At 42.4% G+C, this 9,756-nt stretch overlaps 1 protein-coding gene across 2 annotated transcripts in view; it reads left to right on the forward strand.

Moving 5' to 3' along the window:
• The first annotated feature begins 1,382 nt into the window (after window positions 1–1,382).
• Window positions 1,383–9,756, forward strand: part of LOC109883743 (trinucleotide repeat-containing gene 6A protein) — an 88,432-nt gene continuing 80,058 nt past the window's right edge. For both annotated transcript variants that reach the window (XM_031813869.1, XM_031813871.1), the window contains exon 1: window positions 1,383–1,909. The gene's annotated coding sequence lies outside the window, so the exon portion shown is untranslated. The remainder of the gene's footprint in view (window positions 1,910–9,756) is intronic.

A 9,756-nucleotide genomic window follows, 5' to 3' on the forward strand; every position in this document is an offset into this window, starting at 1 on the left:
TCATGACTGATCCTTTTTTCTGCCTGTCCGACCGGTTTATAGTTGTAGTGTTGACAGTCTAAAGACCAGTTTATAGTTGCAGGATTCAGTCTAAAGACTAGTTTATAGTTGTAGGAGTCACAGTCTAAAGACTAGTTTATAGTTGTAGTGTTGACATGCTATAGACCGGTTTATAGTTGTAGTGTTGACAGTCTAAAGACTAGTTCATAGTTGTTGTGTTCACAGTCTAAAGACTAGTTTATAGTTGTAGTGTTGACAGTCTAAAGACCGGTTTATAGTTGTAGGAGTCACAGTCTAAAGACTAGTTTATAGTTGTAGGAGTCACAGTCTAAAGACAAGTTTATAGTTGTAGTGTTGACAGTCTAAAGACTAGTTTATAGTTGTAGGAGTCGCAGTCTAAAGACTAGTTTATAGTTGTAGGAGTCACAGTCTAAAGACTAGTTTATAGTTGTAGGAGTCACAGTCTAAAGACTAGTTTATAGTTGTAGGAGTCGCATTCTAAAGACTAGTTTATAGTTGTAGGAGTCACAGTCTAAAGACTAGTTTATAGTTGTAGGAGTCACAGTCTAAAGACCGTCTGTCGCTCTCTCTACCTGTCTCCCTCTGTCTATCTGTGACATACTCTCACAGAGTTGAAGAGATAGTGAGATAAGGGAGAGGAGTTATTTTTTGTTGCAGGCAGGTCAATGGTCACCTCTTTGTGTTCTGTCACACACACAAGGGTCTGAGTTATGCCATTCATAGACGCTAACTACCCTTAGCGCCTATCAACGATAGTATCTTCTGACCGGGGGAGTGTTGCTGTCGTTAATAGGAGCTTCACCAGGACGTCATCTCTCTTCCCCCACCTTCATCTATGATCTGAGTATTATCTTGTATAGACAGTCTGTCACCATCTCTGTCCGACACCCCCCTGATAACTCAACTTCACACTAGTTTTAGGCTATTTTCCAGTGGTGGTAAAAGTATAGATAACTTAATAGAAAGTTTCTCAAGTAAAAGTCAAAGTCACCCAGTAAAATACTACTTGAGTAAAAGTCAAAGTCACCCAGTAAAATACTACTAATACCAAAAGTATTTGGTTCTAAATATACTTAATTAAGTATCAAAAGTACATGTATAACTCATTTCAAATTCCTTCTTTTAAGCAGGCGGCACCATTTTTTAAATATTTTTTTTAATGTATAGATAGCCAGGTGCACACTTCAACACTCAGACATATTTGACAAAAGATGCATTTGTGTTTAGTTGATCACCTTGTATTTATTTTTTATTTTTTACTTAACACTTATTTTCCTTAACAGCATTGTTGGTTTTAAGGGCTTGTAAAGGAAGCATCACACTGTTGCATTCAGCGCATGTGACAAACCAAATGTGATTTGATTAGCGCTATTGTTTTGTTGTCAATAACTTGCTGATAAGAACTTACTCTCTTATCAGCTCTTGGACTTTGGTAACCTTGCACCTACTGTTGTGTGAATGGTACTGTTAATCAACTTAGAACTCTAAAACCAACCCTTTAGAATTTGAAGTAGTGTATTTCTTCACGCAACACTAGCTACCAGAAAAACTGTAGCTTGCTACTATAACTCCAGAGAAACTAGACTTTTGGCACTCCGCAGTGCTCTACTCCAAAGCGACCATTTTGGGTCTCTGTGTGTGTGCGTGCGCCTTCGAGAGGAAGTGGTGCAACTCATTTCCTGCAGCCCCCCGAATACACACAGCGAGAAGAGGGGCAAAGCAGCAGCAACATCAAAAATAAAAAAAGGTTTGCGAGTGAAGGAAATGGCTGATCGTACAGGACAAATGGCTCTCCTTGTAAAAGCGACAAAAATGCATTGAATTTCTTTAGCCTTTTTTTTTACAGCCGGCTTCCATTTATACTCTGTTACACTTTACATGTTATGAGGTAAGGCTCTTTTTCTTTTTAAATACGTTTTCCAGGTTGTGTAATCGTGCTTTTTTTCCTAGCCAGTATCGATGTGTTACGCAGCTCGCCGGGCAACCGGGGAAAGCTTGTCGTAGTTCAGTTTGCCCGCTGTTGGTTAGTATGTTAGCATGCTAGCCATTGAGCCCGCTTGTATTAACGTGTTAGCATGTTAGCCATTGAGCCCGCTTGTATTAACGCGTTAGCCATTGTGCCCGCTTGTATTAACGTGTTAGCCATTGAGCCCGCTTGTATTAACGTGTTAGCATGTTAGCCATTGAGCCCGCTTGTATTAACGTGTTAGCATGTTAGCCCGCTTGTATTAACGTGTTAGCATGTTAGCCCGCTTGTATTAACGTGTTAGCATGTTAGCCCGCTTGTATTAACGTGTTAGCATGTTAGCCATTGAGCCCGCTTGTTAGCATGTTAGCCTGCTTGTATTAAGGTGTTAGCTTCATAGTCGGTAGTTACGCGGTAGTGTGTCATTTTCATGGAAGAAAATGACGAAACGACTTGTTAAAAAAAAAAAAGTATCGAAAGGTTAGATTGAAATGCACTGTACGATTTGATTAGTTAATATTACCGGTATGTGGATGACCCGGTCTGAAACTTTTTGTTAGCTAACGTTAGCTAACTAAATGTTGGCTACGCTGCAGTCGGTGGTGCAGAATTTAAAGGGCGTCAAATATAAGGCGATTTTTCTTCGGTAACTTAGTTTCATCAATACTGCCAACACAAATATGTTAAGATTTCTCCTTTAACTGTTTGATCGATTGTGATTTAGTTTTTACCATAGCTAGTTAAAATGTATTTTGTTAGTTTATGCTAACTCTGCTAGTTAGCATAAATCCAACCCAAGTCGTCGCTAGGATACGCGGCTGCAGAATCTGTAAAATAAAAATAAATCATGAATGTCCTCACTGTAAACCATGGCACAGGTTTATTAACAAATAACCTTTTTAATTTTAGTGTACAACATTTCTTATTTGTCCTTGGGTTGTTTTGATAGCCAGCAAGCTAGTGTCCAGACTGTATTTTTAGCTAGCCTGTTAGCTAGCTAGCTAACAAGGGGTTTTATGCACAGGAGTAGCCTAGCTAGCTAGTTTGCATTTAGCTAGTTATCGGTTTTTGCTGCACTTTTATCAAACCAAACAAGTGCTTCCTAAAGTAGTAAGTCAATATATGCATTTTAAACATAGGATATGTTTGCTAGTTAGCTGTTGCACCGTGTGAATGAAACACCTTTTGCAGAGCTAGTCGGTACAGTCTGTGGCCCATGTTAAGCTGCTAGCGAGCCAGCTAACGGCAGATCAACACCAAACTTTAACCCCCTATTTTCCTTTCAGACTAGTTAGGGTGGGTTTAGGGCTAACGCTAACCCGTTTGGCTAGCTGACTCTATAAGGGTGCAATTGCAGCCAGCAATTCGGGGCGTTCCTGTATCTGCAGGAACCCCTCTCTATACTTCTATTGGTCGATTTAAATTTATTTTTATTTTTTTAAAGCTATTACTTCAGTACATAGGCGGGAGGCCGGGGGCGCTCCAGTACAGTAGATGGCGGTAATGCGCCATAACATTGGATGCCAACTGCCAATAGTTTGCGCTAGTTTGCGCGCGTTGTCTCCGGCTAGTTTGCGCGCGTTGTCTCTGGCTAGTTTGCGCGTGTTGTCGCCGGCTAGTTTGCGCGCGGTGTTGCCGGCTAGTTTGCGCGCGGGGTCGCTCCAGCCTCACGCCTGCTGTACTAGTGGGAGGTGGGGGCTACAGGTACCGGTAGACTGTTTTCCCAGGTACCGGTAGACTGTTTTTTTTTTTTGGGGGGGGGGGGGGGGGCAGGAAATCTCTTGTCAAATTGCCTGGGCCTGAGCTGCACGTTAATTGTCTGTGGCACAATCCGTTAGTGCGCTGTACTAAGACTCTCAGCCCCAGTTAATTTGACACCAAGAGATTTGCTGCCACAACAAATATTGCATGAAGCTCCTTTTAACATCTCTATGTGGTCAACATGGTCATTGGCTCTGCCCAGGCCCATAGTACATCATGTACTAGGTGACATGTAGTAGGCATGGCAAACCCTGTTTTGGTCACATCTGATAAATCATTAAAAATAAATAAATTGTTGCCAGGGTATAAAATGTTATTTTGGGTCCACCAGCCACTGTGGCAAATAGATCATTAAAAATACCAGCCAAAATACTTTTGGGGCCCTAAAATTATACCAGTAAAACACACAAAAACAGATCAGTATTCTCTGTAGTGTTTTATGAGTAAGAGGTAGGTGTGGAATGTTCTTTAATTTCATTTTTTTAGTCCATTTACCAAAACATCACCTTTTTATTTTATTTTACCTTTATTTAATAGGCAAGTCAGTTAAGAACAAATTCTTATTTTCAATGACAGCCTAGGAACAGTGGGTTAACTGCCTGTTCAGGGGCAGAACGACAGATTTGTACCTTGTCAGCTCAGGGATTTGAACTTGCAACCTTCCGGTTACTAGTCCAACGCTCTAACCACTAGGCTACCCTGCCTCCCCGAGACAAACACTTTTTTTTTTGCCTGCAGGTTACCATGGTAACATGACTTGTTATGTTTATACCTCCTGTGAGATTAAGTCTGACTAGTAGAAGAAGAGTTCTCTTCTCTTAACAGTTGAAACTCAAACATGTTTGAAAAACAACCTAGCTTGTAAACTTGTAGCTTGTAAACTAAACTAAACAATATAACTAGACCAGGAAACACGAGGACAACGTCTAATTTCAGTAGACTTTCTTTTCAAGTCAATTAAACCAACTTGTATGCCCGTGGTCAGCGCTTCTAAAAAATATAAATGAGTCTTTCACTCTGCTCTTGACAGGAAGTGTTGCAGCGTGAGGTGGAATCGGCTTATTTAGGATTTGTCGTTCTTTGACTTTGTGCTATTAATTCACTAGCTATGAAACAAAACGGCTAAACATACGTTGGAAACAGCGACTTGCAGTGTTTAAGTTACTATACACGTGATCATACTTTACTATACATGTGATCATACGTTACTATACACGTGATCATACTTTACTATACATGCGATCATACGTTACTATACACGTGATCATACTTTACTATACATGCGATCATACGTTACTGTACATGCGATCATACGTTACTATACACGTGATCATACTTTACTATACATGAGATCATACTTTACTATACATGCGATCATACTTTACTATACATGCGATCATACTTTACTATACATGTGATCATACTTTACTATACATGCGATCATACTTTACTATACATGCGATCATACTTTACTATACATGCGATCATACTTTACTATACATGTGATCATACTATACATGTGATCATACTATACATGTGATCATACTTTACTATGTATGTGATCATACGTTACTATACATGTGATCATACATTACTATACATGTGATCATGCTATAAATGTGATCATACTATACATGCGATCATACGTTACTATACTTGCGATCATACGTTGCTATACATGCGATCATACGTTACTATACATGAGATCATACTTTACTATACATGTGATCATACGTTACTATACATGCGATCATACGTTACTATACATGCGATCATACTTTGCTATACATGAGATCATACGTTACTATACATGAGATCATACTTTACTATCTTTGTATTCACAAGCCTGAGTGAAATGCTGGTTGGTAGTTGGTTAGATGAGCACTTGTCGAAGGCTCATATCTATATTTTGATGGCTGCCATTACAGTAAAGGTAACAACGAGCTTTTTTGTTTGTTTGTGAACTTAAACTTAATCTGGCCAAGGCTTTCGACTCTGTCAATCACCATATCCTCATCGGCAGACTCGACAGCCTTGGTTTCTCAAATGATTGCCTCGCCTGGTTCACCAACTACTTCTCTGATAGAATTCAGTGTGTCAAATCGGAGGGTCTGCTGTCCGGACCTCTGGCAGTCTCTATGGGGGTGCCACAGGGTTCAATTCTTGGACCGACTCTCTTCTCTGTATACATCAATGAGGTCGCTCTTGCTGCTGGTGAGTCTCTGATCCACCTCTACGCAGACGACACCATTCTGTATACTTCCGGCCCTTCTTTGGACACTGTGTTAACAACCCTCCAGGCAAGCTTCAATGCCATACAACTCTCCTTCCGTGGCCTCCAATTGCTCTTAAATACAAGTAAAACTAAATGCATGCTCTTCAACCGATCGCTACCTGCACCTACCCGCCTGTCCAACATCACTACTCTGGACGGCTCTGACTTAGAATACGTGGACAACTACAAATACTTAGGTGTCTGGTTAGATTGTAAACTCTCCTTCCAGACCCATATCAAACATCTCCAATCCAAAGTTAAATCTAGAATTGGCTTCCTATTTCGCAACAAAGCATCCTTCACTCATGCTGCCAAACATACCCTTGTAAAACTGACCATCCTACCAATCCTCGACTTTGGCGATGTCATTTACAAAATAGCCTCCAATACCCTACTCAACAAATTGGATGCAGTCTATCACAGTGCAATCCGTTTTATCACCAAAGCCCCATATACTACCCACCATTGCGACCTGTACGCTCTCGTTGGCTGGCCCTCGCTTCATACTCGTCGCCCAAACCCACTGGCTCCATGTCATCTACAAGACCCTGCTAGGTAAAGTCCCCCCTTATCTCAGCTCGCTGGTCACCATAGCATCTCCCACCTGTAGCACACGCTCCAGCAGGTATATCTCTCTAGTCACCCCCAAAACCAATTCTTTCTTTGGCCGCCTCTCCTTCAAGTTCTCTGCTGCCAATGACTGGAACGAACTACAAAATCTCTGAAACTGGAAACACTTATCTCCCTCACTAGCTTTAAGCACCAACTGTCAGAGCAGCTCACAGATTACTGCACCTGTACATAGCCCACCTATAATTTAGCCCAAACAACTACCTCTTTCCCAACTGTATTTAATTTTTATTTATTTATTTATTTTGCTCCTTTGCACCCCATTATTTTTTATTTCTACTTTGCACATTCTTCCATTGCAAAACTACCATTCCAGTATTTTACTTGCTATATTGTATTTACTTTGCCATCATGGCCTTTTTTTGCCTTTACCTCCCTTCTCACCTCATTTGCTCACATTGTATATAGACTTGTTTATACTGCATTATTGACTGTATGTTTGTTTTTACTCCATGTGTAACTCTGTGTCGTTTTATCTGTCGAACTGCTTTGCTTTATCTTGGCCAGGTCGCAATTGTAAATGAGAACTTGTTCTCAACTTGCCTACCTGGTTAAATAAAGGTGTTCTCAACTTGCCTACCTGGTTAAATAAAGGTAAAATAAAATAAATAAATAAATAAACGAATCACGATGCGGCGCAGGATATCACCTGCGGTTGGCTGCTATTTAATGGATAGTTTGACTGTCAAATCCCTGTGTTGGTTGGTGTGTGTGGCAAGTTACTTTCCTACATTTACATGTTTTTTTCCCATTTTGTTGGACATTTTAGTCTTTTAGTAGATGCTCTTATGCAGAGCCACTTACAGGAGCAATTAGGGTTAAGTGCCTTGCTCAAGGGCACATCGATAGATGTTGTATTTTTTTTTACCTGGTCATCTCGGGGATCTGGCCCAGCGACCTTTCGGTTACTGGTCCAACGCTGTCAATTCCAGTCTATCGCAGAAATATAACAAAATTCCTTTAAAAAAAAACAAAAACAATTCTGTGTATTTCCTGAATGAAATTGAATGAAAATGGAATTGACCCAAACCCTGAAAGACAGGTCCCTAGCTAGATACATGGACTTGGCCCTAACCCTGGTAGACAGGTCCCTAGCTAGATAAATGGAGTTGACCCAAACCCTGGTAGACGGGTCCCTAGCTAGATAAATGGAGTTGACCCAAACCCTGGTAGACAGGTCCCTAGCTAGGTAAATGGAGTTGACCCAAACCCTGGTAGACAGGTCCCTAGCTAGGTAAATGGAGTTGACCCAAACCCTGGTAGACGGGTCCCTAGCTAGATAAATGGAATTGACCCTAACCCTGGTAGACGGGTCCCTAGCTAGATAAATGGAATTGACCCTAACCCTGGTAGACGGGTCCCTAGCTAGATAAATGGAGTTGACCCAAACCCTGGTAGATGGGTCCCTAGCTAGATAAATGGAGTTGACCCAAACCCTGGTAGACGGGTCCCTAGCTAGATAAATGGAGTTGACCCAAACCCTGGTAGATGGGTCCCTAGCTAGATAAATGGAGTTGACCCAAACCCTGGTAGACGGGTCCCTAGCTTAGATAATGGAGTTGACCCAAACCCTGGTAGACAGGTCCCTAGCTAGATAAATGGAGTTGACCCAAACCCTGGTAGACGGGTCCCTAGCTAGATAAATGGAGTTGACCCAAACCCTGGTAGACGGGTCCCTAGCTAGATAAATGGAGTGACCCAAACCCTGGTAGACGGGTCCCTAGCTAGATAAATGGAGTTGACCCAAACCCTGGTAGATGGGTCCCTAGCTAGATAAATGGAGTTGACCCAAACCCTGGTAGACGGGTCCCTAGCTAGATAAATGGAGTTGACCCAAACCCTGGTAGATGGGTCCCTAGCTAGATACATGGAGTTGACCCAAACCCTGGTAGACGGGTCCCTAGCTAGATAAATGGAGTTGACCCAAACCCTGGTAGACGGGTCCCTAGCTAGATAAATGGAGTTGACCCAAACCCTGGTAGACGGGTCCCTAGCTAGATAAATGGAGTTGACCCAAACCCTGGTAGACAGGTCCCTAGCTAGATAAATGGAGTTGACCCAAACCCTGGTAGACGGGTCCCTAGCTAGATAAATGGAGTTGACCCAAACCCTGGTAGACAGGTCCCTAGCTAGATAAATGGAGTTGACCCAAACCCTGGTAGACAGGTCCCTAGCTAGATACATGGAGTTGACCCAAACCCTGGTAGACGGGTCCCTAGCTAGATACATGGAGTTGACCCTAACCCTGGTAGACAGGTCCCTAGCTAGATAAATGGAGTTGACCCAAACCCTGGTAGATGGGTCCCTAGCTAGATAAATGGAGTTGACCCAAACCCTGGTAGACGGGTCCCTAGCTAGATAAATGGAGTTGACCCAAACCCTGGTAGACAGGTCCCTAGCTAGGTAAATGGAGTTGACCCAAACCCTGGTAGACAGGTCCCTAGCTAGATAAATGGAGTTGACCCAAACCCTGGTAGACAGGTCCCTAGCTAGATAAATGGAGTTGACCCAAACCCTGGTAGACAGGTCCCTAGCTAGATAAATGGAGTTGACCCAAACCCTGGTAGACAGGTCCCTAGCTAGATAAATGGAGTTGACCCAAACCCTGGTAGACAGGTCCCTAGCTAGGTAAATGGAGTTGACCCAAACCCTGGTAGACGGGTCCCTAGCTAGATAAATGGAGTTGACCCAAACCCTGGTAGACAGGTCCCTAGCTAGATAAATGGAGTTGACCCAAACCCTGGTAGACAGGTCCCTAGCTAGATAAATGGAGTTGACCCAAACCCTGGTAGACAGGTACCTAGCTAGATACATGGACTTGGCCCTAACCCTGGTAGACGGGTCCCTAGCTAGATAAATGGAGTTGACCCAAACCCTGGTAGACGGGTCCCTAGCTAGATAAATGGAGTTGACCCAAACCCTGGTAGACGGGTCCCTAGCTAGATAAATGGAGTTGACCCAAACCCTGGTAGACGGGTCCCTAGCTAGATAAATGGAGTTGACCCAAACCCTGGTAGACGGGTCCACAGTATTTACATTTCTGAAATAAGAAACTTATTTCAAACTCTTAACACTAGTGGTCAATTCCATAGTAACTGAATTA

This window comes from Oncorhynchus kisutch, unplaced genomic scaffold, assembly GCF_002021735.2.
Source record: "Oncorhynchus kisutch isolate 150728-3 unplaced genomic scaffold, Okis_V2 Okis06b-Okis10b_hom, whole genome shotgun sequence".
In the NCBI taxonomy this organism is placed as follows: Eukaryota; Metazoa; Chordata; class Actinopteri; order Salmoniformes; family Salmonidae; genus Oncorhynchus; species Oncorhynchus kisutch.